At 37.8% G+C, this 20141-nt stretch overlaps 1 protein-coding gene across 1 annotated transcript in view; it reads right to left on the bottom strand.

The window, feature by feature from the left end:
• Positions 1-20141, bottom strand: part of SORBS2 (sorbin and SH3 domain containing 2) — a 181540-nt gene that overhangs the window by 133936 nt on the left and 27463 nt on the right. Inside the window, exon 2 of the mRNA XM_014945546.1 lies at positions 5330-5447. The gene's annotated coding sequence lies outside the window, so the exon portion shown is untranslated. The remainder of the gene's footprint in view (positions 1-5329; positions 5448-20141) is intronic.

The raw sequence follows: 20141 nt of genomic DNA, 5'->3' as shown, positions 1-20141 counted from the left end.
TTTTTTTTTTTTTTTTTTTTTTTCTTTTAAATGGGTAGCTGATGATGGTTCTTTTCAGAAGCATCACCCTTAAGACAGAACTGAATTCCAGTTCAAACAGTAAATTAAACTGCACATTCCAATTTTAATAAAGCACCTTTCATTTCATGCAAAGCCATTACTGTAAAATGCTTTGTGTGAATATAGGATTGTTAGCTACTCCAAGAGGTATCACTACGAAGTGGTGATCCAGCTTTAAACATTCAGGTCTTACATTGAAGGGAGGCTTTGAGGAACCTGCCTGCTATCAGTTGGGATGCACTTTAAGGAAGATTTTTCAAAAGCTTTCAATATTAGCTTCCTTCTGCTTCCAGAAGTCCAAGGTCATTGTTAATTGCTGTTTCACAGGCAAAGGCAGAGCTTTTCTGTACGCCAGAACGTGCCCAGACTTTAAGCCATTGAATTTAAGTTTCTTGTGTAACACGCACATTTCATATCCTTATTTTTAACAAAGTCTTACAAAAGTTTTATTCTGACAGTTTAAAAACTGTTACTTTGGGCCTGAGCTGTAACATCGCAAAAATCACCCATCATCTTCCCTTTGCTTTGTGCAGGATTCAGAGGGCAAGTAGAAACTAAAAGGTGATTTTACACCATTTGGGGATCCAATGTACCTCTGACAGCAAGTTCCAGCTGCCTTTACTTGGCTAACCATCATCATGGAAAGATCAACTAGCTAATTCTATATATTAAAGGCTAAGAAAACAATTGAAAAAAATCCTTCCACTGATAAGAACTCGACTGTACTGAAAGACTAAGCATTATTAAAACTGAGGAACTGTCTCTCCAAACCAACTGTCCCTTCACAGCTTATCTTCCCATTCTCGCCTCCTCTGCTTCCTTCCCTCCTCCCAGGAAGGAAATAAGATAATAGGATCTTATTAGATAAATACTATTTATCTCTGCTGTCCTCATTTCTACTTCCTTCGACTTTGGAGAAGAAACCTGCTGCTTTCCAGAAGATTCAGAGACCTGACAGAGATTCAGGGTCACACATACAGTTGTCCTGCATCCAGGTGCATCTCGCCTCCAAGTTCACTTGGATGAACCCCACAAGCGAGTGAATCCTACAGAGATGTCTCATGGGGCACTTCCAAAGTTGAGGGGCTTCTTGCACATGCTTTTAGCTTCAAAAGGATAAAGTCACTACTACTTTTGTCACCTGTTGGTGACAAACACGGACTAAGGAAGATATGCATGTTAAGACTCTCTTTTGCACTAGGTTAGTTCCTTTTTAAATGCATTTACACTAAATGATTTTTTTAATGGGGAATAAAAAAAAAACCTTTCTGTGGAACAACTCATTAGGAGTCTCAAGTGTGGAAGCAGCCTAAGTGCTCAAGTTGCCTCCAGCTGTAAAGACAACACAGCCTTCTAAACAGCATTAAACATTTAGGGACGTAAGCCACTAATGAAACATACTAATTCTTAAGCCACTAATATACGGAGACAAATGCAGTCTTACACACAAACATAAGCAGGTAATGCCTTACGCGAGCCACCCTGAAAACAGATTAAAGCAGACTTATTAGATGTATGGTTAAGTGCTTACTTAGGAAGAGACAGTGCATAAGCACCCTTTTCTCGTTAAAGTACAAGCACACAGGTGGCTAAACAGGAAAATTCCCTAATATTCAATATGCAACTTTATTACCAAATCAGTCTTTTTCAAACTCAAACACAAGTCAGAGTCAAATGAAACTCAAAGCTCGAGGCAGAAGTGAAAATTAAACTACTCCAGTACGTTTCATATGCAAAAAACCCCTGCTTTTGACTGTCAACTTTTATATTTTTATTTTTATATTTTTTATTTAAAGACAGAAAATGAATACTTTTGAGGTTGCAGAGTCTGAAAAACATTTATCTCAAAAGACAGGGTTATTTTAGAAAGGTTAAACAACTAAAAGCTTGGACATTACAGTTAAAAATAGTAATCCTGACAGAAGATGCTCATTGCTATACTTGATTATTAATGAAGTGATTAATTTTACCCTCTTCCCCCAAACCATAGGTCAATGACGATGAGCAAAGGCTACTGTGAGAATCTGGGAACCCTGCCAGTCCCTGGTTACTTCGGATCTATCAGAAGGTCAGAGCATAGCCTAAGCCCCAGAGCCAACAGAGAGGCATTGCCACCTCTTGTTACTGCAGAGGAGAGCTAACCAGGACACCACAAAAATTACCCCCCTCTAAAGCAGCTAATTGCATATGGAATTACATCACAACCTTTTTCCAGAGCTACCTATTGCCATCTGAGAACAGGACATAGCCAGGTAAGCCCAGTGCTGACAGAATTCATAGGTCTTCCATAGGAATACACATGCTCTCAGCACCTCCAACCTGGTATATCCCCAACCTGAGGCTGATGCAAGGAAGAGGCACTCACAATGGTTGAACTCCATGATCTTAAAGGTCTCTTCCAACTGTAACAATTTTATGATGATGTTTCACTCAGATTAATTTCCTCAATCACTAGGTATTACTCTCCAGCTTTCAGAACACCTTTTTCTTCTCTGGCATTGCCACATATTAAACACATGCAGCTTCAACATATTGCTATGATCTGATATAGTCTTGTCACTTTGGACCACAAGCCCAAGTAGTCTTGTCTGCTTGTGGACCAGAACCTGATACAAAACAGATTCCATAAAACCCTGTTGCCATCAACACGGGAACTGAATTTAAACCACACAGTGGAAGCAACATTGATACATTGTGACTAAATAGCATATAAATTTAAGAACTTTATCAGCATAAAGCTCTTACTTGACAAGAAATCCAAGCTCTCACAATCTATTTTTTCTCAGAGTAATATTTTAGTAATATTGCATGTTGTTTGGAAAACACTTATACTGGCAAGAAGGAAATGTTTTCTGAGACACTCTCATCAAATAATTGCATGATAACATGCTTATAGATAAATATGCCTCCCACCCCTCTATTTGAGCTCGCAAAGACCCTAAGGACTGAGCATGTTTATTTATGTAACCTGAATTGTTCTGACTGAGCCTTTATCCTTCACACACAAAGAGTTACAAACAACGGTGTCAGGCCATTCCAGACTTAATGGGTTCCCTAGGACCATATCATTAAGTAAAATGAAAAATCCAAATAGGAAAGGTTTTTGGTTTTTTTTCCAATGTATTTGACACCACCTTTGGGAAGTGAACAAAGACACACTGTCGAAAGCAGAAACCTGCACAAAATGTTACTGTTTGTTCTCCACGAAAGCAGAGGTACACTTACTCAAAGAAAGAAATTCCACTGCTCCCCTGAGATTTCCTCCTTTTAGTTGCATTTGGTGCCAAGTTCACTCAGCTGAAGTTTGGGTTGTGTGAGCATGCCAGAGACATGTTCCTGTAAGTCAGGTCTGTAACAGTCAAATACTAAGTGCCAAGCAAAAACTTGCTCTGACCTAGTGATTTCAAACTCACACAAATTTAAAAGATGACCATTAACAGACCATCCTTGGCCTTTACTTTGCACAGTTCAAGCACTGGTAAATAATAATTCAAATACTTGACAAATATTTTGTCTATTATGCAGCCTAATTTTTTTTAATTTCTCCTCCAGCTACGTCTTTTGCACATATTAAGAGATCACAAATTTCTACATTGCACAAACTACTACAGCATGGCCTCTTAAGTTCCTTCAGGTGAGTCTCAGGCGACAAATTCTTTTTATCTGAAAATCACCAATGTAAGACAAGTATTCACTAGAGCATGGTCAAAAGAATTTAGGAAGTACAAGGACTGGGTGACTGATCTGCAGGATCAGGGAAGCAGCTTTATATGTGACAGCAAGACTGGAACAGGAAAGATCTTAAACCAAAAGGAATATAATTTAATTAAGGACAAGAAAGGAAAAGAATTGAAACTGTCTCATTTGAAACCAAGTATGCCTGGTACCAAAATTTCCATGGTTTCAGGTGGATACCTACATTACACTATCAATATCTGCTACTGTAAGGAAGAGCAAGCAGATTTAGACCCAGGATTCTCAAATATGAGAACAAAACACTGCTGTAAATGTTACAACTGAACCAGACACAGTTTTACTTTTTCTGAAAAACTGTTAAAGAAAACTCCTGATTTTTACACAAAAGTCTGTATTTTTAACAAAAAGATGTGCTATATGAAATGTATGCATAGACTTCAGATTTTCTCTTTTTATCCAAAAATAGTCTGGAAAGCTTCTAACTCAAATTTAAATGTATAGGAAAGCCCCCTAACAGCTTTTATGTAAAAGCACTCATCTGGTTGAGTTTTTTTTTTTCCCTATGAAAATATAACGCGTAACTACTGCATCACATGAAATGTACAACTACATTTAAATACAATGTGCATTTTCAATGTCTTTTTTAAATAAACTAACGTTAGAGCTACAGCAAAGCCTGCACAATGAGCTCTGCAGAACCAGGGCATGCAGTATGCAAGTACACAGTAATTGTGGTGAGGCAAAGCCACAGCTTGTGTGATCAGAAGGACTGGGTATATATAGGTTGCCACTTAATGCTAGCCAACTGCCTAGAAAAGCCACAGCACTGAGTAGAAACCTTCTGCTCTTCAAAGATTTTCTTCATTTTAATCACAATAAAGAATAAAAATAGAAAGTAGAGGACGGAGCTTTCTTTTGTTTGGGTTGTATTCAGTTAATAGTACACAAAGAAAAAAAAGATTTGTTTCAAGCAGTACAATCAAAACGTAAGCCACAAATATCTCAAATAGAAATAATACAGAATTATATTATCAAATTAAAGACTACTGACAAGCATGCTTACTGTCCTATGAAACAGGCACATCAGCAAGAAATATACAGCATTGCATCAATAAAGTGAACCCATTTTATCTACACAAGATGAAACCAGCAATAAACTTTGTCAGCAATTCATTCTTATTTTTAAACTCTGACTTGGCACAGAATATACTTTGCAACACAAATGCTCAAGTTAATTGATTAAATTCAGAACATTTGAACAGGTAAATATCTGCAGGACAGAACAATCAGCAGCTTTGCTTTAAAACATGTAATGATTTCATTACAGCAAACAACTAGATAAAACAAACCCCTGCTCATACTAAAGTATAATACAGAATCATAGGTGTTATTTTGAAGTTTGCAAAAGCAGCAGTTGACACCTTTGCAGATTAGTCTTCACACTTCATACAGACTATGCAGCAGAACTACCAACAAACAGAAGCTGCTTTTCTCTGAACACTAATTAGAAACTCAAGAATGCAAGTCATAAGTACAGGAAGAAAGACAAATCCTTAAGAAAAATATGACTTACCAGACAGACGAGTTTAGCTGTGTCTCAAGTGCAGAACTTTCTGTATATGCAGATCTTGTTTATTTAGCCCTTTATGAAGGTTTCTCTCAAGAAATTAATTTAACTCACATGCAAGAGTCTGCAAAAGAAAAAGAGAAAGAATCTGAGCTGCTGGCTGACGTTTTTGTTCTAAGCACATTTGAGCTATTTTCAGCAGCAATGGGCTTGCCTACAGTCAAAATGAAAATGCAATACAGAATAACCAGCCTCCCAACCCAAGCTAAAAAAAAATAAAAAAATCAGGAAATCCATAGCAAAAAAACTTTGTTCGTTGTCCAAATTTTTCTTTAAAGAGACAGAAAGAGCAGGGAGCAAGCTCTGTGGATGATGAATGAAAATACTGTTAAAAGGAAATCTGGGACCTTGAAAGCTATTACCTGTAATTCAGGAAATGAACCACTATGGATATTTTTTATGTGAAAAATACATTTTGAGTTTAGTCATTCCTGAAGATGAGTTGCCTTTTTTACACAAGGGCTCCTCTGAGACGGAAATACTTCTATTTGCATTTAAGTGCATTCTATCTGGCTGGTACACACATCTGAGGACAGGACAAATCAGTTTACCAAGGCTGAAGCCAGTAGTTTGTTTCTAGTTTGGATCTCAAGTCTCCAGTTTCAGCACCAGGGCTATTTTGGAAACTCAGTTTGGAAACTGAAGTTTTGGAAGCTGCACTTTTTCCACCAGGCTCATTAAGTGACATAACAAAGATGTCCCTGCCCTCTTCTGCCACATCCCCAACCCTCCCATGATGTAAAAATACTGGGAAATGTAAAGTTCCCAGTATCAATTTGTATCAATACAAATTAATGACTATAGAAAGAAACGCCAAAACATGAGGACAGGTACATAAAAGCTAATTACTTTGACACTGCAGACAACCCAGGTAAGTGAGGTCAGTGGAAAACCACCACTGTTATTTAACTTTTTGCAGCTTCTTCTGGTACAGGAAGAAGCTTCCAAGATGTCCCTCTATGTATCTCAGTGATTTTGACAGATACAACTTCCTTTGCTTCACCAAAACAACTTTTCATACGTTTCCACACTGTTAGACACTGCCACTGATAAACTTGTTACTTTTGTTCAAGAAAATGCTACAAGATTTGAAGCTATCCTCTACTCAAAACCTAAAACAGGCTGATGTGGTGGAATTACTACATGCTTAAATAACTATTAAATATCTGATCAAGTCTACTTAAGCACACTCATTTGATCATGTTTTAGAATGCCAGGGACCACCTTAATTTCTTATTTATCTGTGAACAGTGACCATTTAAAAGTTACATCAACACATGAAACAGGATGCCAGACACACGAGCTATTTAATAAAGTATTAAAATAGTAAAGCTACACTCATTGTTAAATACAAAAAGCATATTTGTTCCTGAAGACACATATAAAACCGATTAGCTATAATGCACTTATAACAATAATGGAAGAAGCTGCCAAGTGTGAAAATATAGTAAAAAATTCTTCTGGATTAGCTCAAAAGCATCCCTTCCATTTGATTCCAACTATTTTTAGTGCTCCTGTAGTTAAAAGCAGCTACAGCAAAAAACACAACCCTACAATACCAACCCATTAAATTAGTCATTACTGCTGCTTTATTCCAAATGGCTAGTTTAGGACTATTATTTTACTGCAAAACTAGTTCATAGACATTAAAAAGCTCTGTTTATGTTTAACTTGAGATGCATGAACAAAGACGTTTAAGGACTCCAATATCTTCAACTTCAGACAATATATGAATGAGCAAATTATAGCCAGCCTGAGAGCTGTGATGGTCAGGTGGAACATGAAGTACAGTTTGTAAATACAAGACCTGTATGTACCAAAAGCACTGGCATCAGATGCTACATTCTCTTGCTATCCATAATGCTTTCATCTGGTAGTTACAAGCTAAATCAACAAATACCTGGATGTCAAATACTAATACTATGCAAATATGCAAAGGATGTGTTAGAATCAATATTAGCAGTATCAATTTACTACTGAAGTAATACAACACACGACACTTTGCAGCACAGGATTTCCTTTCTGAAGCATTTTCCCAGAAAGCAAATCTATCATTAGCTGATTGATTTACTGTCAGCTCTTGACCCACTGTAGTACCTTGTTTCTTCTTACGCTCTCTGCAACCATTTTTGTGTAGATAACAATTTACCTATTAGTATTTATAGCATTTACTAAATGTGACTAAAGCACTATTTGAGTATACACTGACATGTGCTTTAATTACTGGATATAAACTAGATTATCTACAGGAAATATTAGAAGCTATAAATATCACATATACCAAATAGGTCTGTAGGTGAACACTGTACAACCAGGTGTAATGACATTTTCTCTTTGTATTATTCTATACATGTTTCTATTCAGATCTTGAGAGTAGTAGAATACTTTCTAGTAACAAGATAATGTGTCTAAATGAATTGCATGTTACCTGTTGCCTGTCTCAGGAGAAAACAAGGAGCAAGGACAAGACTTATTTTATTTTTTTCCAAGTAATCAGGTTTCTTGAATTTGAACTGAACTATGATAGGTAACAATAAATGCATTAACATTAGAGAATGCAAGGACAAAAGGATGAAATTAGATGGGAAGAGATTAATCTCCAATGACACCAGTTTAACTTCTAAAGTTCACCTAGACATTAGTTATTTAGGTCTGGCATCATCCGATGGGTTGTAAGCGGCCTTCACCTGTGCTTAGTATGAACGTGTGCAGGAATGAAAGGGTGACAATGGTCAAAGGTTGATCAGAACACATATATGAAAAGTCTGTTTCTTGAGAATTGGTTTGGTTTGAGGTTCGTTTCTTTAATAGAAAGAGTCAGCATCTCCCTTAGAACATTTCTGCACTATTTCACTCGTTATCTGACACAAAATATTTACAATTATCACAAAACTACTAAAAAGTTATTTATTGATGGTCAGTCTATACTTTTTCTCCTACTTAATGTGTTAGGATCAATCGTTATGTGTTAGCATAGGAAACATGGTATAAATTTCCTACCAATGAGAGCTTCATTTTTATACAGAAACTTCTTCAGAAAAGAATAAAAAAAAAATAAAATTATTTCAGCTCCTTTCTCCTATTCCAAAAATTCAAGGGCTTTGTTAATCATAAACACTTCTTCAATTCTCACTAGGGCAAATCTATGCGCTGATCAGAAGTCATAAAAAACTTCCATTACGTACAATAATCAAGGCTTGACTAAGGATTAACAAGTATGAAATTTTTAGGTAGGGAAGCCCTGCAGTTAGTTTGTTGCTGTATCAACAGTTCTTGCCCTCCTGCCTATCATTAAATTAAATGCATCATTAAATGCACTTGGCATTCTAGCCAGGTTGCTCCGTAATACATCTCGATGCCGTATGCCATCACGCGTGCCTCAGCCTCATGTAGAGGTGGTAGCTTAAGAATTGTCACATTAGAATATATATAGCAATGACTACAAATACACATGCAGTTTTCTTTAGTTGGATACATATAAAAAGGTGTTTTGGAATTTTTCTAGACCATCATATGAAAAATAAGAACTTTTGAAAAACCTTCAAAATTAAAAAACCCACATAAACAGCAAAACCTGAATTTAAGTCTCTGCCACAGTTTCATTTGGTCTACACGTTTTGAAAGGTGGATCATCTGTTGAAAAAGAAATTGACTCAGGCTTTCAGAACATAAGATTCAATAACAACACTTCTTCCTAACCCTAAAGAAAACTTGTTACCTCAACGAACCATGGTGACAATGTTAAAATACTTCAACATCTCTCCCAGCACGGCTACAAAGCAGTCTTGCTCTTACAGATGTATCTGTCCCAGCACACACAGCAATATAATCTTTGGTTAAGACATTTTAAGAAGTGGGAAATTATCTACAGTATTACTGCATATCCCAAACTAGTTCTCTATATTAAAAAAGCAGAACACTCCACCCTGTCTAAAGGGTTTTTCCATCATTTCCTTCAAACAGTTAATGGCAGATGGTCCACCTCACTAGTATCATTAGGTAATAATAAAGTTTCTGTGCTCTCCAGGTTTGGTATAAGAGTGTTTCATCCCTATATAACCTATTAGAAAAACTTGGAAACTGGGAAGGAAGACCAAAAAGAGAAAGCTCAGAATTGTGCAGTTTTTTGGCTTGTGTTACTCAGAAAGCACACAAGAGCCAGCCAAGAGTTATCAGGCAATTTCTGATCCAGCAGAGTATCCAAGAAGCCTTCTGAATTTGTCACAGAAGTGTTTTTCTGATAACTCACACATTTGAAAGACGTGAATCAAGACATCAAGTAGGAAGAATCACGCTCTCACTTCATTAACACCAACTGATGTTTGTGCAAAATGGCAGATGCTTGAAGAAGAGTTGCCTCTGCTGTTGTTCTCCAGAACAGCAGATCTGCATTCTCTTTCAAAGACACCATCTGTCTTTAGCTATATTCAGTTCTCATTTTTTGGAATTTGCTAAGTCTGCTCCTCCCCCCTGCAATTATAATAAAATTTTGTCTGGGGATAGAAAAAAATTACATAAAACTGAAATCCCTGGCCAGATTTTTGTGCAAGAAGTTTTGCAAATAAGCAGCTCTGCTATCACAGCAAACTGAATTTCCTATATAGCTTAAAATTGGCTGTTCAGGAATCTTGATATTTTCAAAAGCTACAAAATGTCACCGATTGTCTTTATGATTAGATATTTCTGAAGACTTAAAAGGCTTTGATATAGAGTTGGCATCTATGAATTTGTGACCTCCTTTATGCTTCTTTGAGATCTAATATACTAAAGCCAAAACACCCTAAGATGCTTATCAAGAGAATGCATCTCTGGAAAATTAATCTGTTCTCTAAATAGAAGCTGGGAAGAAGGCTAGTACCAGATCTTCTGCCAGTCGCCTTTGGCAAAACAAGATTCAGTTTCACTGCTACAGATTTAGTTTGATATCTATGGACTCAAACCCAATGTTTTGTCAGTCATTGAAATAGTTATAATTTTTAATATGTTTAATAACAGCTTTATATAATATAGAATCCTTTAAAAATTACACCACCTGAGCACCAAATAAGCATATCAAAACATAAGGAGACTCCCAAGTATGAAGTAAAATCACATGCATTAAAAAACCCCAAACTATTAAAAACATATTATCTGAAGATTTAGAGGCTCTTAGTGTTGTAACCTATTGCAATGCTTTAGGCCAATTTCATGTAACTGGCAGCAAACCATACGACTGCTTTCTGAATGATGTGAAAAGTGACTACAGTCACTGCAGCTATCGCTGTGAAACTGGACCTGGAGAAGGCCATGCCTCCTAAAAGCACTGTTTTGCTGGTAAAACTAACTTCCTCTGTTCCAAGAGTAAACAGTTAAAAACGTATTGGGAAATAAATATGAAAAGGCCTTTTCAGGAAATGGAGAACAGGAGCTCATTGTTTATTTTGTTCTTGATACAGACGACTAGTCCATTGTTTCAAGAACTTTGTACAAGGTTATTTGTCTTTCCAACTCTTTTTCTGCTAGAACGTGTTCAACTACTGTGTAAGATCATGGGGGGGTTTGGGGAGGGTGCTGTGGGAATTAGGGAGCAGTTTCCCTAAAAGCCTAAACTTCAAACATAAACAAGTCAGGACTCTAAACCTGCAATGCTCATTCTGACTTGCCAGCTTAAATGACTGGGTCTGTTGAGCTTCTGCTCAAAAGGATCTTCAAGCCCAAATCCAAAGGGGTAATCTTTAAAATACCCATTTTACACATACCCACATTCCTAAGCATCAATATATCTTTTAAGAGTAAGGGTCCCAATTAACTAAAATTCTCCTGGTGAACTACGCAAGTGGTGTCTCACCTTGATGAAACCACTTTGGTTGCAGCCGTCACGTACAAACCCATGTTTTATCAGCCTTGTGTCTGAGGTGCAAACATCCACAAGATGTTCTCAGGCTATTTTCACTCTTCATAAAAACTGTGGAAGATGGTACTACCCCACCACATTTTATTTTTTTTAAAAACCACTGCACTGATGGTTCTTAAAACATCTGCCGCTGATACTGAAAAGCTGGATTAAATTTCCAGACGGATTTACAGTCACCTTTCCCACTTTGCTGACACAGAATACTAAGCATCAAGCTACTGTCTGGTCTTTTGAGGACACTGGCCCATCTTTTACAGACTAATTACAGACTTCATGTGGCTCAGAGAGCAAGAACATGACTGTCTCTCTTTAGCTTAATAGAGCGAATTTACCTAGGAGAAAGGAAAATTTGAGTTACTCCTCAAGTTACTTTGAAATATTACCACCTGAACGATGTACTCCGAAATATTAACACCTTCAGAGGGTTGGCCATGGATAAGACTCTGCCCCTTCTCAAAGGTGAATTGCCATCACCAGGCTCTGAGCCTTGCACGCTCCTGGGCATAGTTGCCCCTTTTGGTCTCAAACTCTCAGGTCCATGCAAAGCAAAAGAAATTCAGAGAAGAAACACAAGTCCCAGTTCCACCCTTTCACTTCACAAAGATTTATGTTACAGAGCACACAAGCCCTAATGCCATTCTGTTCTTTCTTAAACCACCAGATTACAGCCAGGCCAGCTTCACACCTCCACACTCTGTACTGAGTTCCTATTCCAATTACCATGACTAAATCCACAAAGGAATTTAGGCTTCTCAATAATTACCACAACGGTGTTCAGCCAAATTGCTAAGCTGTCAATTTAGTAAAGAAAAAATAAGGGACTTATGAAAACAACAGTCTTTAGCTTTACTAATAAAGTAATTTTAACAATTTCTGCTACTCGTAGCACAGAAGGCAGGGGACAGCAGACCTACCACAACTGAACTTTCAGGCACTGAACCCCAGGGTGAAGGGAATGATCCTTGTCACCTCAACGGAATACAAAACCTCTCACTAGAAGTCAAGCAACAGGTAAAAGCAGTGCAGGGAAACATCTTTCAGAAATGCTCCTTCAGTCAGTTTATCCATTTTGCTATTACAATCCATTTAACTGAAAACATGACCTAAAGACATAAGCAACTGCGCAAAGCTTTGAAGACCTCCAGCTATGGGTAGATAACACTTCAGCATTTTAGAATCCAAGCTAAATCTGGCAGAGTCTGATATTTTTCTGTAGTTTTTTTTTTTTCTCCCCCAAAAGACTGAGCTCAAAGGCAGTATCTGGTTTTCAGCAAGACCCAACATTTGCCTTTGGGTTTCCTACCTCTAATTGCAACATAGGATATTAACATCATAAAATCAGCTAAAATCAGCCAACGCTCATTGAGATACAATTGCCTCAGTGAATAGTTTGCTTGTCACAGTTTCACACACTCATAGCAGTTACTGGTCCTATAGGCTGCAAAGGTAGTTATTTCAAGAAACCAGATATGCACCTTGGCCTGCGTCAAAAGTAGCGTGGCCAGCAGGGTGAGGGGGGATTCTGCCCCTCTGCTCTGGGGAGACCCCCCTGCAGGGCTGCCTCCAGCTCTGGGGGCACCAACATAAGAAGGACATGGACCTGTTGGAGCGGGGCCAGAGGAAGCCACAAAAATCATCAGAGGATGGAGCCCCTCTGCTGTGGGGACAGGCTGAGAGAGCCAGGTTTGTTCAGCCTGGAGAAGAGAAGGCTCTGGGAAGACCCTACTGCAGCCTTTCAGTACCTAAAGGGGGCTTATAAGAAAGATGGGGACAAACTTTTTAGCGGGACCTGTAGCAATAGGATAAGGTTAATGGTTTTAAACTAAAAGAAGGTAGATTCAGACCAGATAGAGGGAAGAAATTTTTTACGCTGAGGGTGGTGAGACCCCGGCCCAGGTTGCCCAGAGAGGTGGTAGATGCCCCATCCCTGGAAACATTCAAGGTCAGGTTGAACGGGACTCTGAGCAACCTGGTGAGTTGAAGATGTCCCTGCTCATTGCAGGGGTGTTGTACTAGATGGCCTTTAAAGGTCCCTTCCAACCCAAACTATTCTATGATTCTTATGAGTCTATCTGCACCACATTGTGACAGAACTTGAAGTCAACTTGAACTCTCCTTACGACCACATGCTTTTACTCCAAACCACACGCTCTTATGCCTTCACATGAGTTGTTTCTATAGACTGATTCTGATTTTTGATGGGACAGGAGTGACAGGCTGGTTATTCATGAAGGGTGTGAAAATAGATCTGGCTGCAAACCAAGCCACGTCTGCTTGTAGGAAGTCACAAACCGTTCTGACTTTGGGCTGTATCAGAAGCAGCAGACTGAATTTGAGTTAGTTCTCCTACGGTTCCTCATATCATCAAAGAGAAGGGATCTCCAAGTCACCTTGTCCATCTGTTTAATAACAGAAAATCGACAGTAGGTGTATCATTCCTGACAGACAACCTGTCATTTGATCAACATGATTCAAAAGATATATCTTTCACAAGAAAGATATATATCCCTACTTCTTTAGACACTTCAGTATTTAGTTATCCTTACCATTAACTTTTTTTCCTAGCTCTAACCAAAGTGGCCTCTCCTCTCATTTAAGCCTGGAATGTAGCAGTTCAGGTGACTTACACATACAGAATTGAACTCAAACTCTCATGATACACAACACGTCAAAGCAGGACCAGAGCTGCCCACTGCCAGCCTACACCAGACAGCAAAGTATGTTTGAGGGCCTGCAGGGTGGCCATAGATATCAACGAGGCTTAGTCAATAGATAACACTAAAGGAAGTAATGTGACTTAAAAAAACCCACTATGTTAATTTGGGACTCAGCTCAAAATACCTTACAGATTTAGAAATCACCTTATTCAGGAGTAGAGCTGAATCACTGCTTTCTTAAGGGTGCCACGGATCCCCTCCTCTCTATAATCAGCTCAGCAGGCACAGTCAAGCTGTTTCTCACCCTTCTAATATACTGGAACTGGCCTGTCAAGCTTGTGGCTTCATGCTATTGGCACACACACACTTAGTTTATGAAGTTCAGCCTACACAATATAGAAAATAGATAAATTATACACAGCATGAACTATGATTCCTGAAGAGAAGTTCAAAAGCTCTGGGGCTGCAAGAGCCAGAACGGAAAACCCAGGGCATCAGAGTGTCATCAGCATCAACCTACATTTGGGCTAGAAACACCAAGGCTCTTGAGGCTTTACAAGATAGAGAATGACCCCCAAAATAGGCTTTAACAAGTACCAAATTGTTGGTGATTCCCAGAGAGACACAGACAGTAGCTACTTCATGTTTTCTTTCCCACTTTCCCATTTATTAGCAGATAAATGTAAGGACTCAATGTGTAAGTTCACCTGCAATTGGCCAGAGCAACAGCATTACTGGATGTATACAGCTGGATGTTATTACATAGCAGCATGCTCATACTGGCTTGAAAGGCCAAAGCTACAACATCTTGTTAACAGCATACATTTGGCTCAGAACTGTACAAGAACGTTTCATGCCCTGGAGAACTTGCAACTGATTTTTTTTGGATTTAAAAATCTTGACACCTCAATTACAGTATTATTGAAACTGACGCTTTCCAGACAATCCAAATAGAGACTGTTGTAACTTTGAGGGCAGGTAAGTTACAGAAACACACAGAAGTTAGCAGGAAGCTGCTATACGGTGTTTCTGGTTTTGGTGATGGCAAATCACCTGGACAATCTCTTCTTCTGCAGCACAATGTATTATGATTAACAGGAAATCCCTAAAGAAGAAAACTGATCCCTTCCTGTTCAAATCTCTTTATTCCTGAAGATAATCTTTTCCCCCCACAGATGTGTCAGTTCCCCACACTAGTAGCTTAGAGGGAAAGGAGGACTTGGCTTCTAGAAAGGTCTTCAGTTTCCAAAGGTAAAGTTATAGCACAACCCCAGCCTCCACCAGTGGATACTCTATACCTAGATTAGCCCTAGGAGAATGGCTCAGGAAATCAGTGCTGAGCTTTCATTTATTTTGCCTTCTTGTTAACAGAAGCACATTACTGTGTAGTCATTTATCACGTACTGCTTCAGCTAAGTGAAAACAAGAGCTCTTTTACAGGTTCTGTTTGCTATTTGTGTTCTCTATAGCACCATTAATTTCAGAACAGGCTATTAGTTTGAAACACTTGTTTGAATTATACCCATGCGTTTCCTAGCTGGGGAAAGACAAGCCGATGTTTGCAGTGTTTAAGGCTACACAGGATGTTACAGCTCCATTGCCAGTTAATTGTTCTCATTGACTTATTTGCAGGCCAGAGCTAATTTTTCAGCTGACAGAACTAGACCCTCCTTTAAGCAGCAAGTGCAGTGAGGACAAGACAAAAGTTGTCATGGATGACGTTACTTAAAGGATTTATAGCAATTTCTTGATTGTCCTCTTTCAGTACACTTTCATTGCTGACCAGTGAACACCATTAATTAATAAAGACATCAAAACTGCAGCCGTGGTTTCCACCAAAGGTTTTCTTCCTGCACACAAAAATTCTTCCACAAGTAGGACAGTCTAGACACAATTCTAAAATAACACTTCCTTACTATCTCCATTTTCTGTAGCCAGTATGACACGCGAGGAAGGGCTATACACACTTTTCCAGGGATGCAGCGTATACTTCTTATGAAAATCAGGCCTTTTGAGACATCCCAATTTATACAACAAAAGCCAGTGCAAACTGGGAAGGTGGAGATAAAAGTCTTTGAAAATATCCTCAACAGCAACAAATTGAAATCTGGAACAATATGACTCTATGTATTTTGCACATCAGGTAAAGGAAGCAGCACCTGCATCCATACCATAAACCAAAATCTATGGCAGTTTAAGTAACACAGAAGAAGGCTTGAAGAGCAGAAATGAAAACATCACAATCACATTCAGGCAGATCTTACGCTGCGTGAGAACTGGAAGTCAAAGGTAATATAGTTTGAAGTAGATATTTTATTTTGTATCCCTGAAGCTGAACACTTACTAAGTAATTTCCTCTCTTTGAAAAAAACCAAACCATATGGAAAGGCGGATTTCCCTTCCTAGAAATTGTTTACTTCCTCAGAACTTTAACATCCTCTGTTTTTCAAAGTCATCCATCTATTAATAATAAAAGCTCAAAAGACCATTTTTTGCCTCAAGGCTTTTCAATTTTTCATCAGCTTGATCCTGTTCAGAACAGAAATTCTCAATTCTAACCCTTAGACAAAGATCATTTCAGGCAACAATGGACTAATGAATGTTTGCACTTAAGAAAACTAAAGGATTAAGTCAGTGACTTCTGTGATCCTCTGCTTCTAAAATGGCTTATAAGCTTTACATACGTGGAAAAACAAAATTGAGAAGTTGAAGGTAAATTTTCTCCACTAAATTTATACAGGATAGCTAATCACCTCAGTTTTCTATCTTACCTCCTGAAAGAGAACACAGAGATAAAAAAGTTGTCAAATTACAATGTTGAACGTAAAACCATTAAAAGGAGACATATTAGATGTATCTTAGCCAAATTTTAATTATTACAAATTTAGTGTCCACAACACATTAAGCTCCTTGCAGTTCCTTGCCTTTTGCTATGAATCCCTTGACTTGCAATTTAAACTCATACACATTCGATTCCTCCAGCGATTAAACAAATCGCTCATAAGGAAAACATTAGAAAAGCGTTTAATGTTTGTTTTTTAGCCCTTGCATTCTGATCAGCAGGGTGACAAGGAATTACATATGATGGTTATCTGAAGAGTTTGAACCCGGAGTACAACAACGGGGTGGGGGAAATCACTAATAGTTTTACGTAGTATCTGTACAGCTTTTGGTTATAAATAACAAAATCAGCTTATGATAGACTGGTGCCATCAACTACAAACATGTGAGTTGAGAGCCAAGTCTAAACTGTCCCTAAGGTACTTCAAACCATTTTTATAGTACTTTTAATAACAGAAATAGCATTAAAATATAAACAAAACAAAACTCTGTGCTATCAATTATGTGATCCATACCTAAAGAAGTCAACATACGAAATCTTTTTATGATACAATATTGAAACATTGTTCCTTTTGTAATGACAACACGGTATCTCTATTTCCCCAATTCATCCTCTTCACGAAACTAAGGTGACCTCTTACCGTGATTTAGATGGTGACCTTTCAAACTTTCAGGTGTGTCTGATACAGACAGCACAGAAAATTAAGTATGGTGTGGATTTGGGGTTTTATTGATGTCACTTTTCAAGTCCTGTCAGCATTTGTAGGATCCCTGCTTGAAACGCACAGAATAATTTAAAAGTAACTTCTGATGTTCATCAAGTTTTAGGAGACAGAACCAATTATTTATCTATCAGGACATCCAAAAAATACTAAAAAATGTGTGTATATACACACATAAAGCCATCACCAGTAATAAATATACTTTAAATAAGGTTAGCAGATTCATTCAGATGGTGCCAACCATTTCAGCACAGATCTTACCAATGATAATAAGACTTAAATGCCTATATGAATTAAAACCAAAACCTACTATTCCAAATGGCAGATATAGAGAAAGGTGCAACACTTTATTTCATCTTTTATTCAAATCTTTCCAGTATTCTCCAAAAGACATTTACTAGGCATTTTGGGCTGAACCTAAAACTAGAATAGTAAAAAGCTAATTAGTAAAAACTAATACCTTTTCAGTGGGATTTTAAAAGCACACAAATTTCCTGTTAATGAATTCAGGGAGGACTTCTATGTCTTCAAAAGGGAGAATACAGACAAACAAGAGCTGCTGAAAATACCACAGTCTATAATAATTTCATTTGTAAGCTTCATTTTGCTAAACTTATCTCTGCCTTCTCCAGACAAACAAGTATTTAAATAAATTCTACGTTCCTTGTTTAGAATTTTCCTTTGGAAAGAATACTGCATACACCCAGGTTTGAGGTAACTCACAGAAGAGTAACTACCTTGAAGTCATGACCTTGCTTTTAAGTCTTGTTCAGACTAGATTCTTACAAGCCTAAACTTGAATTTGAACTGTTGCACTTGCAGCAGGAGATACTAATTTAGCATTATGAGAAGCAGGAAATTCAATTTCACAGTTCTGCAAATCCAAGGGTACAAACTTTACCCACCAGAAGGGCGTAGGGGCCTCAGAGTATAGTTCCAAACCTAGCCCTAAAAAGTTCATTAACAAAACTATTTGCTTTTGGGCACTGAAAAGCTAAAAATCCTTTTAGCTCTTTAAAAAGGTCCTCAGTAAAAACATGCCAATACTAGAGAAAATAAGCCCAATAATAAAAAGAGTGGCTTCCTCTAAGATTTAATTTACATATATGGTTAGAATGTTTTTACAATTTTCAGTATTGAATATAAACCTTTCACAGCATTATCCCCAATTAGTTCAGAAAACCACGCTTTTAATGAACACAAAGAGAAGCTGTTCCTAAACATACTGAAAGACAAAGTCCATAGAAGTCTAACTAAAATTTATACGATCCTGAAGATGACAGCAGAGTTGCACAGATTTCTGAGAAGACTACACACAAAAAAGCTTGCAATATAATTATTCTTTTAACCTATGTTTGAACTCAAGCCACCTTCAAACTTCCAGTTCAGCTGATTATTTGAAAATCAAATACATCCACTGAGAAATGGACATGTTCATGAAGAATTTGCAGTCCGACTCCACAGGTGTATATAAAGTAAACCACACAAGATATCCCACTAACTTTCTAATGCAGTTTTGCCCCAGTCGAAATAATTCGGTACAAAATCAATGGACATGAATCAGAATGGAGAACTGTCAGCAAATATACAGACACACGAAGAACAGATACCTCAGTGTCAATAGCTGTTTCATAGATGGTTTGGGGTATGGACTTCAGAATCCTCGGGTATTTCACATTATCCCACTCCTGCTGGAGGACAGCTAGAGAGAATCCCAGTTCCATAATGGATATTCACATAACTATCTATTTGAAAACACGGGCCAAACTTGTAATGCTTCATCTAAACTGCTTATGAACAGCCAAGACTTGACAGTTTGGGTCTCCAAAGAATAAAACGCAACATAAAGAATAAAACCACAGAAGGGGAGCAATTTGTTTTCAAATCCGCAAATTGGGATTGGAATTCTTAAGTGTACATATGAAGACATACTAAAAAACAATTAAAAAATAAAAGCTGCAGCATGCCCTGGCACACTGTGTGTATTAGAAATTTGACTAGAATGCAAATATAATGACTTTTTAAAAAAAAACAAAAAAAACCAAACAAAACACAAACGACCTTGGATACTCAAGCATGTGAATTCCTCAAGGACCTGGCTCATTTTTCCTCACACCTGCTTCCCCTTCGCTCTCCTAAGCAGTATGTTGTAGCTTTTCTCATGAGGACTGATTCGTCCACAGCATTTTTTAAGTCTGACCTTTTTTTTCCCCTTTTTTTGTGTGGTAGGAATAGCAGGAATGCTATTGTTTAGGCTTCAGTCATCCCATAATTTAACTATAATATCTGGGCCCGTAGTTTTAGATAATGCTTTCTGATCTATGTAAAACACATTCCTAAATGTGTTTTTATTTTTTTTTTTGCTCTGAATGCATCATACCTGTCGCTGATGCAGAACAGTGGGCATGTCCTGCTGGCTCCTTGTCTTTTCACTGCAGCAATTATATCTTTCTCCTCTTCCCTTTCAAGCACTTCTGTAATTCTCTTCCTGTCTCCTCTTACAAGTCTCAAAAATCTCTTCACAGCTTTGGACAATATCTGCTCAAATTTTCCCACATGTTTCATCATAAGAACCCTTTCCAAGTTTATCTTCAAAGCTCCTATCCGCTTGTTCCTCAAACTTCTTTCAAATTTTGATTTCTGCT

Source organism: Calidris pugnax, unplaced genomic scaffold (genome assembly GCF_001431845.1).
Source record: "Calidris pugnax isolate Ruff unplaced genomic scaffold, ASM143184v1 scaffold58, whole genome shotgun sequence".
In the NCBI taxonomy this organism is placed as follows: domain Eukaryota; kingdom Metazoa; phylum Chordata; class Aves; order Charadriiformes; family Scolopacidae; genus Calidris; species Calidris pugnax.
This window is presented reverse-complemented; position numbering and strand designations above follow the sequence as displayed.